This window comes from Nylanderia fulva, unplaced genomic scaffold, assembly GCF_048542155.1.
Source record: "Nylanderia fulva isolate GAGA-0341 unplaced genomic scaffold, ASM4854215v1 Scaffold340, whole genome shotgun sequence".
NCBI classification, from domain to species: domain Eukaryota; kingdom Metazoa; phylum Arthropoda; class Insecta; order Hymenoptera; family Formicidae; genus Nylanderia; species Nylanderia fulva.
In genome coordinates this window covers 70,287-86,663 of record NW_028190412.1, presented here as the reverse complement: position 1 = coordinate 86,663, position 16,377 = coordinate 70,287, and the positions used below count along the sequence as shown (strand labels likewise).

The 16,377-nt window shown below is 31.4% G+C and overlaps 1 pseudogene; it reads right to left on the bottom strand.

Moving 5' to 3' along the window:
* Window positions 1–1,027, bottom strand: LOC146722259 (uncharacterized; annotated as a pseudogene).
* Window positions 1,028–16,377: the final 15,350 nt, after the last annotated feature.

The window sequence follows — 16,377 nt, the reverse complement described above, 5'->3', positions numbered from 1 at the left end:
TTATTTTTTCCACTCGTTCTTAAGGGGGTGAAACAGAGATACATCCATAGGCTGCAGAAGATGCGTTGCATTTGGTATCAAGCCGATTAAAATAATGCCCTTTTCTCTGCAAAATGTACTTAGATGCAAAGAAAAATGGGATGAGTGCCCATCAAGAAACATGACAACAGGAAATTCAACGTTATTTTGTTGCAAATATGGATAAAAAATATTTGTTATGTATTTATAAAATGCCTCGCATGTCATCCAACCTGAGTCGGTTCTCCTTATTCCCCAATTTTTAGGCATTTTTGCAACAATATTCTGTGGCATGCGTTTGTATGGGAACAGAGTTAATGGTGGTATTAAACATCCAGTAGCTAATGCTCCAATAAGAACTGTCAGGCATTTCTTTTCATCATTAGTTGTTCTATTATAAATCTGCTTAGATCCTTTTTTAGCAAGAATAAATTTATTTTTTGGACAAAGGTAAAAAGCTGTTTTATCGCAATTAAAAATACGACTCGGGTCAGTTAAAACTTAGTTGAGATCATATTCTTCAAAAAAGTTCTTGATTTTTGCCAATTTCGAACTCCTTCTTCATTTATGTTTGCTCTAGCCGTCGACAAATTTTGAGGTACTCTTTTGGATATGTTTTTGTGACGATTTAAAAAACTTTCATACCATCGGCGCCCTGGAATTCCATCCTTGAAACAATTGTTTCGTCCATTCTCTGCCATGTATTTGGAAACACTGTATAAGAGTTGATCTTTTGTTACTGGAAATTCTTGCTTTCCCAGTTCGATTATCCAATTAATAAAAACTTTTTCCTCATCTTGTGTCAATATAATAGGAGCTCCGACTGATCGTTGATGTCGTCCAAATTTTTTATCTTGAAGCGTAGTTCTGGGAATGCCAAATGCTTTCGAAGCGCTACGTACGGACATCCCTTCGCTAATTTGCTGTAAAGCTAGTTTTATGTTTTGCTTGTTGTAATTCATATTTTGTTTAGGTTTTTTTTGATTTGGGACTTCTTCCGTTCCTCCATCTTCAAAACTTCTATAAAAATGAGATACAGGTATAAATAAAAAAATAAACGTAGCAATTGAGTTAATTAAATTTATTGTAGTAAAATCAGTTTAATTATTTGTTATATTAATTAAAATAAAAAATGTATGGCGTATTAGTTGAGTTTATGTAACACTGTCAGTATCTACACTGACAGAAAAATTACTTAATATAAAAAAATATTTATTTTAGGGGTACTAATCACACATTTATTTGTATTAAAAATTTAAAGAATATAAATATGCTGTTTTCTAAGTCGGACAATAGAGCCAAAGAGAGAGAGAGAGAGAGAAACGAAAAATTAATTACTCGGAACTGTATCTCAATTTGAGATCCCAAAGTTCCATATATAAATTAATCTCGAAACTTTCTCCATATGTAAGTTATCCTCTTGACTTAATTTTCATAGAAATAAAACGCAGATTGAACAATCTTTCAACGAAGAAATTTAACAAGTTTAACAACAACAATATAATAGATACTAATAACACAAATACGAACATTAAATATTTTGTCATACCATATATAGAATCAATTTCTGATAAAGTCGCTTCAGCAATAAGAAAACCTGACGTAGTGGTAGGATATCGTTGCATTAAAAAATTGAATGACTTCATAAGGGTTCAAAAGGACAGAAATGATTGTCCCACGAACTCTAATATTATTTATAGATTAAATTGCAATGATTGTGACGCCACATATGTCGGACAGACAAAAAGACAGTTAGGAACGAGACTTAAAGAACATAAAAATAATATTAAATTAGACTCTGCTAAACATTCGGTTGTCACGGAACACATTTTAAATGAACAGCATACATTTGATTGGGATAACACTATGATTATGGATCATGAAAAGAATTACCATAAAAGGCTAATATTTGAAATGATCCACATTAAAGAACAGAAAAATGGAATTAATTTAAACAGAGACACCGAATTGCTAGACAGTAGCTATTTTGACATACTTAAAAAATTAGCTGAATCATAGTTTAGAAAAAACATTGGTAATAAATAAATACATCACACTCTCTACCTCGACATTTGTTATTTAGACTTCGCAACACACACTTGAAATGTCGAGAAGAAGAACTTGTTAAAACAATAATGTAAGTTGAAAGATTTTTTAATCGTAATTTTATCTGACATAAATTAAATTCGCGTAAAATATCCACAACATGATGAAATGTCGCAAAATTTGGAATCTCAGACCAATCGGCTTACTCATCTATTGGTCATCAGCAAAGAATCGTTTAATTTTGTAATTTAATGTTTAATCAACTTTATATTTTAATATTTAACTTTGTATTTTAATATTTGATTTTTATGTATTGAAAAAGACTGTAGTGCAGTCGAAACGTTTACGCTGTATATTGTTTCTCTAACGGAATGAGAATTTAATTATTTAATTATTAATAAATCTTTAGATCTTATTTAATTGCTCGTTTAGTTGGCCTACAATATTTACCTTTTTTTAAATTTTATAAATTATTAAGTTACAATCATTGAATAATAAAATTAACGCAAAAATACAGTTATTCTAAAATAAACGTTTTAACCGCACGCGGTCTTCTTCAGTATATTATTAAAATATAAAATCATTAAAAAATTCATATAATGTCAAAAATTAATTTTAGTTCTTCAGAGTCGAGAGTTTATGAGCAGTTAACGCGTGTTTCAATCCATCATGTGTAGGAAAAATGTCAAACCAATGTTTGCCTCGATATGATCTTTGATTTTAATCAGATCTCGAAAAGTTTCGTCGTTAATAAGCGAGAAATTAAAATTTCCGATACATAAGTCAATTTCTATTTTATATTAAAAAATTTTTAAATTTAGTTTATAATATTTGAAAAAACTTGGAGATGATGGACACGATCATTGCCGGACTGATAGCCTTTCGCCGACTAACAATGAGCGGTTGGTTTGGAGTAATGTCTAAGTGCCACTCCGAGTTTTCAATAATAATTTCTAAAATAATATTGATTAGCCGGATAAATTATTTTAATTCAAATTTTTGCATCTAATTGGGACTGTTCGTGTTGAACTATTTTTAATAATTTAAATTTATTGTTAACGAATTTTGTCTTTTAATTTTGACATAATTATTTAATTTATTTTGACATTGTATTGCGACTTTTTATTAGAATTTTTATTTATAATTATTTATTTATTATAATGTTTATTGCGCACTGAAGAAGACTGAGTACAGTTCGAAACATTTGTAATTGGTTTTTTTTAATTAAAGTTTTTCCAAGATTTATAATAATTTTTTATTTGCTAGTTACACATGGCCTCGTAAAATTTAATAAGTTATCATTGGAATTGATATTTGACGAAATAGTGCAGATATTGTTCAACAAAGTTGTGCATCAGCCTCATGAGAGAACACTGAAAGCAGTATACGTAAAAATATATTAAGCTCATATGGGATCTTTCACTCTATCCAATCCCCTTTGGTTATCGCAATACATATTAACGACGCTAAATATTAATAATATTTATAGTCTAGTTACATAAATAATATTTCTATACTAAACGTCTTGTAATATTGGCATAATATTATTATAATATTATTTATTCTATGTAGTTGTTTCAATAATGATATTGTTAAAAAGAATGTAAAAATAAAAATGATGTTTACACCATGTACAACGTATAAAACCAATTCTATCACCAATATTGCACTGTGGTATATTCTTTTTCTTTAAAATAACATTTATTGAATTATCAAACCCGCGTTTTCAAGCCGCGTTGATAGACTATTCTCTTATATGCCAAATGCATTTAAATACATTTTGAAATTTCGGAAAAGAAAGTTGATTATGTATTATCTTTGTAGTTTTATTATATTATTACGTGCATGTAAATTTATGTCATAATTAATTAAAATAACATTATCAGAAAAACATCGAACAAAATTTGTCCAAATTCTAAAATCGAAAACATCTAAAGGTTCGACAACACTAGTTTTTTTGTATTAAAATATTTACATTTAATATTAAGAGCCGATAAAAATATTTCTTATTTAAAATATTTACTTCTTTGTCTGCCAGTATAAATTCTTTTAATTGTTCCGGACAGTGTCCTAACCATGAATCAAGCAGCAATAAATTTTTTTCTCCTTCGTATTTTGTCTTTATTTTATTCCTCAAGAACTAATTTCCGCAACATAATTTTATTATATATATGGTTGAATTTGGCATAACACATAAACATTAGAATATATATAATTCAAAATTTTCCAAAATATAAAAAATATTGAGGAAGATATTTTGAAAAATTTTATCATTTTTTTAAATTCAAGCATACCTTTGTAAAGTACATTTAAAGCTATAAGACTTTTATTTGAACATTGAAATCTATTATATTTTTATTCATTTCAAAAATATTTGCTTCGGAATGTAAAAACTAATCTTTTAACGGATGGTTGCACCTCTAAACTCATTTTTTAGGACTAACAAATAATGGTTTCGTTATTAGGATCTATTACATTAAAATTATGACGAGTTTCGAACTTTTTTAAATTTTAACTTGCTGAACATTTCTTGTTTTCTTTAGCGCATGCGCACAGATATCTTTAAACACAAGTAATATTTAATTATTTTCACGAAAAAGCTTATATTTTCAATTGTAATCATATATAATAAAATTATAATATTTGTTTTCTTATTTCAAGAATAGTATATTTAACTAATGAGGGCTATAAGAGCTATTAAACATAACAAAGTTGTCAGTTGATATTAAAAAACTTCAATTTAAACGGAACGAGAAATAAATAAGAAGTGATCATTTATTCGCATTTAAACGAAATAATAATTACATAAGAAATACACATTAAAGCGAACGTTTCGGCTGACATTTCGAGTCTTCCTCAGCGCAATACAAATATTATATAAATTGAAATGTAATATTGAACATTAAAAACGGCAATTAACGATGTCAAGATAATAAAAAGTCAGTTTTTTGTCTCGTTACATATGTTTCTAAACAAGTCATTGCGTGTGACAAGTGCTATTTGTTAATACATACTGAGATCGAGCGACCGTGCCGTGTAATCACTATGTGTATAGGCCTCCTGATTTATTGGTCAAGGGAGATATCTTGATTGAATCATTATATTGAAATGTTGTTAGACATTAAATGGAGATTCAAACAAAATTGGTGATTATTTCATAGAAGTTTCAAGTATCAGATACGAAATCTTATAGACACAGTTTTTTCTAAAGACAAAAGTTTACTAAAGACAGAACGTTTTTACCGTCTCAACTCTCAATCCCAAAATTAATCAGGAGGCCTATACACATAGTGATTACACGGCACGGTCGCTCGATCTCAGTATGTATCAACAATTTGCACTTGTCACACGCAATGACTTGTTTAGAAACATATGTAACGAGACAAAAAACTGACTTTTTATTATCTTGACATCGTTAATTGCCGTCTTTAATGTTCAATATTACATTTCAATTTATATAATATTTGTATTGCGCTGAAGAAGGCTCGAAATGTCAGCCGAAACGTTCGCTTTAATGTGTATTTCTTATGTATCTATTATTTCGTTTAAATGCGAATAAATGATCATTTCTTATTTATTTCTCGTTCCGTTCAAATAAAGTTTTTTAATATCAACTGACAACTTTGTTATGTTTAATAGCTCTTATAGCCCTTCTTTGTTTACAATTATTAATTTAACAGAGCTAATTACTAATTTTATTTAACTAATGAGCTTCAAAAAAGTCTTGACTTTTAATTTTTCGAAGTAAGATATACAATATAAAATAAATGATTTATTCAATTTAAACTAACACGTTTAATATGGTATCAAAGTTTATCGGATACAATACCAATTTTGAATATTTAATCAAAATAGATACGATGACACAAGAATATTTTAATGCTGCAATGCGAAGTAGAATATATAATATAAAATTAATTATTTATTTAATTTAAATTAACATGTTGCACGTGATGTCAAAGTTTATAAGAAACAATACAAATTTTGAATATTTAAGTAAGATCAAAATAGATACAATGACACCAAAATATTTTTATAAACGCATTTCATTGTTGCAAGGAAATATATTTAAAATTTAAAACGTATTTTTTGATTAAATTATAATATGTAAGATTACTATATTTTTATAATGCACTAAAAAATTGTATACGTATATAAAATATATATCTTTTTATATATAAATTTTACTGATCAAATTTTTAAAGAAGTGTAATGTCTGCTTGAAATTTAATGGCTAAATTGTTTCTTGATGTTTTTACTAAACATTTTCCAACCATGAATATAATACTTCCATCTCTAATACTTAAGAACAATAAGACTTTCATAAATCTAAAAACACTGTATACAACAGTATAGAAACATTCAGCTATCGACAAACCCACAAAACAATTTGATATGATGATATATCGTATACATTTATGTATGTTGCATATACATACATATGTATTACAGCATACGTCCAATGTATATGTAATGTAAATACAAATGTAACCCCGCGTATGTACATGGAACATTGTAAAAATCTACATATATATATGATAAACACATATTCCATGTATATATTTGATGTATGTATATTTAATTTTTATTCATTGCATGTGTGCATAGGATATAAAAAAATGCGCATAAAATGTACATAATACGTACATAGCATGTACAATATAATATGTACACAAGATTACATGACACAAGATGTATATTTAATTTATTATTTATAGCATGTACAATATAATATGTACACAAGATGTACATGTATATTTAATTTTTATTCATTGCATGTACATAAAATATAAAAAAATGTGCATAAAGTGTACATAATACGTACATAGCATGTACAATATAATATGTACACAATATGTACATGACACATGTATAGGTTGTACATAAAATCCACATAATATGTGCATAACACGTATACAGAGTGTCTTAAGTGGTGGGCAAAATTTCCACATAATACGTGCATAGCACGTATACAGAGTGTCTTAACTGGTGGGTAAAATTTAAGGAATGGATTCCTCATGTTTAAAGATGAAAAAAAGGTTATATCAACATAAAAAATCCGGAAGATTAGTTTTTGAGTTATTAATATTCTTGTAATACAAAATTTTTGTCTCAATTGTCGTTTTACTATTACAGAAAATGTTCAATATATCCACCTCCTGTAAACATAGGCCGGTGAACTTGAAAAACATCGTTGCCTTTAAACGGACTTCTAAGACGAGAAATGGGACAAAAAATTTGTTTTATAAACATCTTAATAACTTAAAAAATCATCACTTCCGGACCTATGTTGATATAATTTTTTTTCTTCTCTAAGCATGAGAAATCCATCTTCGAAATTTTACCCACTACTTAAAACACCCTATATTTTGTATATAATACTCACACAAAAAATCTCTAATGGATGTTCAGTAGACATCCATTATGGAGATTCGAAATCTTTATTCTACATTCTATGAGAATAAAGATAGAATGATGTTTGTGTCGACTTGTGTTGCTAAATGGAAAGCACCTATCTCTAATCTGGGCAGTCGCTTTTTGTTATATATAATTCTCATGACTAAATCTTAAATCTTAAATGTACATCTTAAGCAGAGAGAAACCTGAGAGGGGCCACGCTGCCGTTTCTCGTGAGACGGCTTTCCTAGCTGGTACAGTGGCACTAACTGGATCCATAATTGAGCCAGCAGAACTACATAGTCAGATCCATTTTTCGCTGCCACGATGAAACGAACGATTGGTGCATGTCCGTAAGCCACGATCCATTATTGTGAGTCTATATGTAAGTTCTCCACAAAAATATAGAGTAATAGGTTTATATTAATACATATGCGTATATTCATTTCTAAAAAAGGCATGTTATTTATTTATCGATGTCTCGAAAATCTTGAAGTGTATTTTTGCCTGTTTGACACTCTCAATTTATATTTATATTTATATTACAGAGCCTTGTTAAATTCTTAATTTGTACACGCTGGCTTAAAGGCGTTTGTTTATCAACATTATTATATATAGAGCAGAGAAAAGTATAGAATCGAAGGGATCTGAATAGCTCAGTTGGAAGAGCAGTCGCCCGGCAAGCGAAAGGTCTCGGGTTCGATTCCCGATTCAGCGACTTTCGGATCTATATTTTTTTCTCGCATTTATTACCTTAAGGGGGGAACAGGGGATGTATGGAATTAAATCTCTTGTAGAGATTATTCCAATTTTAAATCTTGGCCGAGACCAAGTAAAATTTAGTGCCTTGTGCACAGATTTTTAAATTCTAACGAAAAAATTTAGTTTCGTTGGGATAACGCACTGTCATCCGCGATTTGGCTCTTATTGCCTGTTTGACACTCTTAATTTATATTTATATTTTTGCCTTTAATCCGCGAAGCCGATTGGTTCTATCGTTGCGTTTACTTCGTGAGCCTCTGTCATTGCATATTTTGACAGTTGTACGTATCGAAAGATTAGTGTATTGAAAATTATGCATTATATTGATTTGTGTATAATTTTGTGTATAATAGTGTTTTTTTGTGTATAAATTTTGTGTATAATTGTTATTTATCAATTTTGTTATTCAGTGGTTTTTCAGTTAATAAAAAAATAGAAATAAGAGTTGCATTAAAATTATATACATTATAGTAATGGAAGTACTTAATTTTAATTCGTGAATTTCCGTTATGTACATAATTTGAATTCCCAATCCAGATAACACACGTGATCATTATTAACTCAAAAAGAATTCAGTTTTTGAAATTATTTATAATTTATCAAAATTTATACCGTATGAATTCAAAAGACTTTTTTTTCAGTAATTCAAAAAGAATTTCATAAAAGTATAACTTTTTATTTCTAATAAAATTCAATTGGAATTATTTTAAAAGAGTCTTTTTTTGTTATAATAAATTTAAAAAGAATTGTTTTTTACTAGACATTAAAAGCGTACTCTTGGCACAAATCAATGTATAATAATAAAAACTTTGTATACAAAAAAGTGTCGCAAATATACGAGGGTCACTATTTATATTTCGGGAATAGGAACAAAAACAAATAGTTAAGCTGCGAATATATTTTTATTGTTTTTCAAAGTACTCGCCACGATGATCGATACACTTTTGCATGCGCTTAAACCAATTTTCAAAGCATTTATTCCATTCCAAATGAGGTATTTCCAAAACATGATTTTTGAACGCTTCAATAGCTTCTTCGGGCGATGAAAATCGTTGACCACGCAGTTTATTCTTCACGGATGGGAACAAAAAGAAATCATTGGGTGCCAAATCAGGGCTGTACGGCGGATGACCCATCAATTCGATGTTTTGAGTGCTCAAATAGTCTCTTGTTTGAGCCGATGTGTGAGAGCTCGCATTGTCATGATGAAGAACAATCCGACGTCTCTTGTTTGTTTTCTTTATTTTACCGAAGATTTCTGGCAAACAGATGGTTGTGTACCACTCAGAATTTACTGTTCTACGATCCTCTAGAGGCACTGTTGCAATATGACCAGTTTCTCCGAAGAAACAGGCCACCATTTTCTTTGAAGTGCTTCGTGCGCGAACAACTTTTGTTGGATTTGGTTCATCTTGGAACACCCATACAGTCGACTGCTGCTTACTTTCGGGCTCATACGAATATATCCATGATTCGTCACCTGTCACGATTTTATAAACGTCTTTTGAAGCACCGCGATTGTATTTCTTAAGCATTTCTTTGCACCAATCGACACAAGCCTTTTTTTGAGCGATTGTCAAATTATGTGGGATCCAACGCGAACATAACTTTCGCACAGCTAAGTGTTCATGTAAAATCGCATATATGCTGGTGGAACTAATGCTTAGGGATGCCTCAATCTCACAATAGGTTACATGACGATCTTGCTCATTTCGTGCACAGCATCGATGTTTTCTGGCACTACAGTCAATTTTGGACGACCTTCACGAAACTCGTCGGACAGCCAACTACGACCACGATTGAATTCACTATACCAGCGATACACAGTGGTTTTTGATGGAGCTTCATCGCCAAAAGTCAAATTAAGTTGATTGACGCACTCTTGTTGTGATAATCCACGTCAAAAGTCGTAAAAAATCATCGCACGAAAATGTTCACGATTTAGTTCCATTTTTTGCCGAGACGAAACTTTTAACTAAATATAAAATAAACAAATAGCGTCCGTATGACAATGTTCTGAGTACGTATATCGTCAAAAATGTCAAACTTTACGATGGAACCGTCAGATGGACTCACATGACATCAGTGTTGCCAATTCCCGAAATATAAATAATGACCCTCGTATATAAAATATTACAATTCCATGTCATAATTGGTCGTATTGAGCAGAACAAGCCTCTTAATAGTATTGGAACGTGATCGTTTCTTACATTTATAGAACCAACAAATCAATACCGTCTATACTTGATCTTGATGTCGTCAGTCGTCACGTCGCCATTTCAGCCGTCATTCGCCATCTTAACGTGTGTACACGTGTGAACGTGTGTAGTCTCAGCAGTGTATAGTATGTTGTAGTGCAAGGTTTACGGTCCACATAATTTTCGAGAATATTTTGAATTTGTTCGGCGTGATTAAAGTGAATATTTCACCTAATTATAAGTATATGAGATTTATTTACCCTTAACTTATGTCGAAACCCTAAAATTTTGATCAATTACGTCACTTGATTCCGCTGTGTGTAACCGCACTCAGTGGTCAAAATTTTAAATTATTGCTCTTATTTGCCATTAATTTTTATTCATTATTGTAATTAATTATTACTATTTGCTTGTCAAAATTAAGAAATTAAATCCATCTATCTCTAATAATTATAATCTATCTAATAATTATAATCTATCTAATAATCCATCTATCTAATAATTATAATCTATCTAATAACTAATCTATCTACTAATTATAGGTTCAGATCCAATGTCCGAAGAACAATTTCTAACATATTACAAACTTCTTAATAACAAATTGAATCATATTATTAATATCATGAAAGACGGTGGCAGAAAAATGTTAGCTGAAGAGAAAAATCTGTTATCAAACTTTTTTTTGAAAACTGTTGACGAGTTTAATGAATTTTAAGAAAGTCTTAACGCATCCTTGCAAGTACAAAATCTATACATAAAAAATTCATTATCATATACTTTTGTTTACAAGCTAATTGTATGCTCAATTTGTAATGATTTACTTGCTTTTTCTTAGATTCGTAAAATAAAAATGATTGGAGGTTTTAATGCAGGCAAATATACTAGAGCTACATTGGAATTTTTGATGTCAAATGAGTTGAGATTGGATTATTCTTGGTCGGGCCAAAAAAATACACTCAAATTTCGAGATACCTTGTTTTCCAAACTCATTGTTCGTGAATTAATGACAATACTTAATTTTCTATTATAGTTTTTGACCAAATATTAAACTTTTAGACCCAGTTTCACCATTTACTTTACCCGAAGTTTAACCAATCATAATCGAGAATCGTGTAGTGATCACTAGTGATTCTCGACAATGATTGGTTAAACTTTGGTTAAAATAAATGATGAAACTGGGTCTTAACATATTTCTCATTTAAAAATTTTTATTGCAGAAACCATTTTAAAAGTAAAAAATGTTCCTAAGTACGAAATCGAGATAGCAATACAGAAGTGGCTGCAACATATGCTAGTGATTGAGTAAAAAAAAATCAAAATAAAAACAATGAAAAACAATAGATTTCATGACGGTGATCATTTTAACAACATGGTTATTTTAATAACCAAAAATATTATTATAGTAGCATTGAATAAAATTTCTTTTTATTTTTTGCAGAAATCATCTCGACATTGCCTGAAAGTAGTTGATGTTATCTGGGTTTTATGTGACGCATCCTAATTTTTTAAGTAACATTATAATTACACGACAATATGCTGCACACGCTGAGTTAAAAAATTGTAAGGGACAAGACGGTGTCAGTTGCGATACGGATATACATGAGAAGAATTGTTTTGACGTGTTATTCTCTCGGTATATTTTTTGTGTTCTTTTTTATTAAGATAATTTATGTATAATTTTTTCATCTGGCTTGCATACACAATTAATGCGGTTTTGATAATCACAAACATGTATGTAACATTTCGGTAACGTATACAGGATGTCTAAAAAATTTAGTAATAAATTCCAAAGCAATTTTCCTTTAATTCTACAATTTTCTAAAGTGCATTTGTTCAAATTTTTTCGTTTTGTTTTTTTATAATAGTATAAAAAATTATAAAATAATGTTCTAAAATGATAATAAATATATAATAATATTAATTAAGATAAAAAGATAAAATGGGATAAAAATTGTGTTTCCATGAAATTCATTACACTTAGGTTTTATTTTTAATTTTACATTATGTAATCATTAATCTCTTATGATTAAAACTAGCTTTTCGGACCGCGCTTCGCGCGGTCCTCATATAGCTTATATTAAATTCGTTTCAACACAAAAAATTAATTCTTTTTTCTGTAATACCGCAAACTACTTCCACATTTGTTATCCGACTTTCACGAAATTTATACCAAAATAAATAATCAAATTTTTTTGTGGATGACTACTATGTTATCTGATATCGATTTCGTGCAAATCGGTCCATAAATGCACGCGTGCGTGGGTGGGTGACGTGGGTATAGAACTTAAGAAAAATTAATAACAGACTTCTCATAAAAATTTTCAAAAATTTAGTACCAATTTCATTCAAATTGGTTCATAAATGCGCGCGCGGGTGGGTAAATGCGTGGGTGGGATAAAACTTTAAAAAACCACTTAGTAGTAAAAAAAAATTAATAGCAGGCTTTTCAGAAAAATTGCAAAACTTTGGTACTGATGTCGTGCAAATCGGTTCATAAATGCGCGCATGCGTAAATGGACAAAACTAAAAAAAATCAAATATTAGCCATCCCCGAAAAATTAGCAAAATTTTAGTATCGATTTCGAGAGAATCAATCAATTAAGACATGAATGCATGGATGGGTGCGTGGGTGGGGCTGTAAAATTTAAAAAACCACCGAGTAGTTATCGAAAAATTTGCAAAATTTTAATAAATTTTGGTACTGATTTCAAGAGAATCGGTCAATTAAAACGTGAATGCGTGGGTGGGTGCATGAGTAGGGATGTAAAATAAAAAAAAAACATTTAGTAGTCATCCCCAAAAAATTTACGAAATTTTGGTACCAATTTCGTGAAAATCTGCCAATAAATGTGTAAGGGCGTAGATGAGTGTGCGTGGGTGGATGTAAAATAAAAAAACCTAGTAGTCATCCCCAAAAAATTTACGAAATTTTGGTACCAATTTCGTGAAAATCTGCCAATAAATGTGTAAGTGCGTGGGTGGGTGTGCGTGGGTGGATAGAAACTTGAAAAAACCACACAGCAGCCACTCCCGAAAAATTTGCAACATTTTGGTACCAATTTGAAAAAAAGATATTTTTCGCAAAAACATACCCTCCTCTGAGAAAAAAAAAATTAAAAAAAAACCCACAGCAGTCACCTCCGAAAAATTTGCAACATTTTGGTACCAGTTTCACGAAAATCGGTCCACAAATGCGGTAGTAGTTCGGGTACAGATAGACAGACAGACAGACGGTGCTTATATATATAGATACTTGTTATTCTTGTCAATTTTTTCTTTACTCTTTGTAAATTAAAAGGATATACTTGACAATTTAAACCTGTATACGTTACCGAAACTTTCGTTCATTTATATATAACGGGCAAGCTGATAGGCAAAGGAAATTTGAATTCCTTGATTTCTTATAAATTATATTTGGTCAAATTTCCGAAATTATTTTCCGTATTAAAAGTAAATTTGCTATTTTTTTTAATATCACAAATGATTTATTTTTATTTTTAATTATATAATTTTATTTTTTTAAAAATATGTTCTGAAAATACATTAGTAGTATAGTGGGCACTATGGCCCGTCAAAACAAACCCCCACCACCAACCCGTCTGGCGCCGTGTCTTATCTTATCTTTCCCCCACCACCGGCGTCTGGTTTTTCCGAGTGTGGGTGTAGGGGGAGAGGGTGTTGGGGAATAAAAAATGGCGACTGGCCCCGAAAGGTAGGGATGAGAATTTTTTTTATTTTTTTTTATTTTTCTGATTTCCTCTGGATTTGAACCTGGGGCCTTCGTGTTTCCGAGCAGGGTTCTAGTATGTTGAGCTAAACGAGATCTTACTAGTCTAAGGATTAGATGAGGTATTTAAGCTAAAGTTGCGTAGGGTACGGTATGGGGGTTCGGTTATACGTATGGCAAGGATAGCTCGTCGAATCAAATAAATATTGGACGGGGTGGGGTAAAAACAGTTAAGGTATACGTATGGCAAGGATAGCTCGTCGAATCAAATGGTCGATATTAGACGGGGTGGGGTAAAAACATTTTGACCAAGAAAAGCGTCATGCGGTCGACCGGGGATCGGTGGCAGGTAGTAACTGACAATGCCGTAGGGTAATAAAAAAAGAACACGCAAATATTTGTACTGGTGAGCATTCCGACTCGTGTCACGATAAAAAAAAAATAATGCATCATCGTAGATTAGAAAGAATGCTTATTGTTGAAAAGATGTCAGATAAAATTTTATTTTAAAATAACTCGCTGCTTAATGAAGGTAAACAGAAACATGAATGTTGAGGAAATTTCTGGAAAGAGGAAGTGAAAGAAAATTGGACAATGGTTTTAAAAATACAAATATGATTTATATTTAAAATATTTTTACAGAACAAAATTTATTTATTAATACTAAAATTCATATTATATATTGTTATGATTCGCTTGTTTTTTGTGAGTAAAAATTTTACGAAATAAGTGTATGATTAAATGATCGTTATATTCACAATCTTCGGAAAAAAGAGCGAGAAACTGATTAAGATTATAGCCGCTACACATATAATATAAAAATACACAGCAGTATTGTTCGCAAGTCTTAGAAAAAATTCCTTGTACTTGTTGAATATTCCAACGATGGATGATGGAGTTTCGTCGAAGTCGGATGAGAAATCCTGGATACAAGGGGGGTAATCCGTAGCTGTCGAAGTAAGTGGCTGTGCCGTGTTCATCGAGGTAGAAGGCGATCCAATGTTCTCCAGGTCGATCGTGATTGTCGGTGTTAGCGACGATAGCCGTCGACCTCGTCCACACCCTCGGAACTCTGTCGGCTGCATAGACTCCAACATGTCTGGCATCTAGATGACGCAATGCTTGTAGAATTTCGCGAGAGTTCATTTTTTTGTCCCGAATACGAACGAGTGTACGGTATTATTTGAACAATACCAGTTTTTACCTCTTTCGGCAATGCGTCTTCTTCTATCTTGAGTTGTTTTGAGAGGTTTTCAATGTCAGTTTGCGTCGAGATGGAAATTGTTTCGTTCTTGTTTCTATCCGTCGATGACGGTTCAGAAATCACAAATCTCTCTTCTTCTTTTTCAATCTGCTGTTCGTTGTTTTGCTGATTTTTCTCCTCTATTTGTATTTTAGTTATATTCTCATTTACATCGCAAGAAACGGCGGCGTCGTATTTATTGTCGCTATCGTCGAAGGTAATTTCCCAACTTTCGTCAGAACTACAAGTAGCTTTGGTAGAGGTCGAAACGTTCTCGCAATTATTTTGCACACTTAGCCAGCATTTTAATTTATAAGCATTGTATAACGCGCAATGAAAGGTTCCAAATTTTCGAATCCCGTGATGACCGCAATATTGTACGATATCCTCCTCATCCGGTAGATTTTTAAATGCTGGTGAGGTACCCTCCAAATTATTTATATCTCTGGAAAGTAAATTCCTCAAGTAGTTTGCTTTTTCGTTACCTCTGACGTAAACGCAGCGCGCGTGTCTTGCGATTTTGCGGAGATGCGAGGTAAAATATTTAGGATTAACTGAGCCGTCGAACCACTCGATACCGTGATAATTTCGTGAGAGCCAATTGTTTTCTCGTCTTGCTTTTGCGGGTAATTTTCCAAACGCGTATGGTGGCATCATAATCCAATGCTCGACAATCGGAGCATCGATTGCGACAACGGCGACTTCCTTCGCGATAAATTTATTGGCTTTATCGCGGAAACCTTGTATGTCGACGACTATGTCCATATTGTGAGATTTTCGTTGGTGAGGTACAAGCTCTTATTGTTAGCGAAACGTGCGCGTTTGTTCGTGTCTCGTACAAAACTGAATTCATTCTAGCGCGTTACATAGTTTCCACTTCGTGAATAACGTCATCGAAATTTCCAAAGGAAGAGGAGGGGGAAAATTTTCTAATTGCGTATTACATTACTGTGTATGAATACATGTTGGTGAACGAGCGTTAAAAG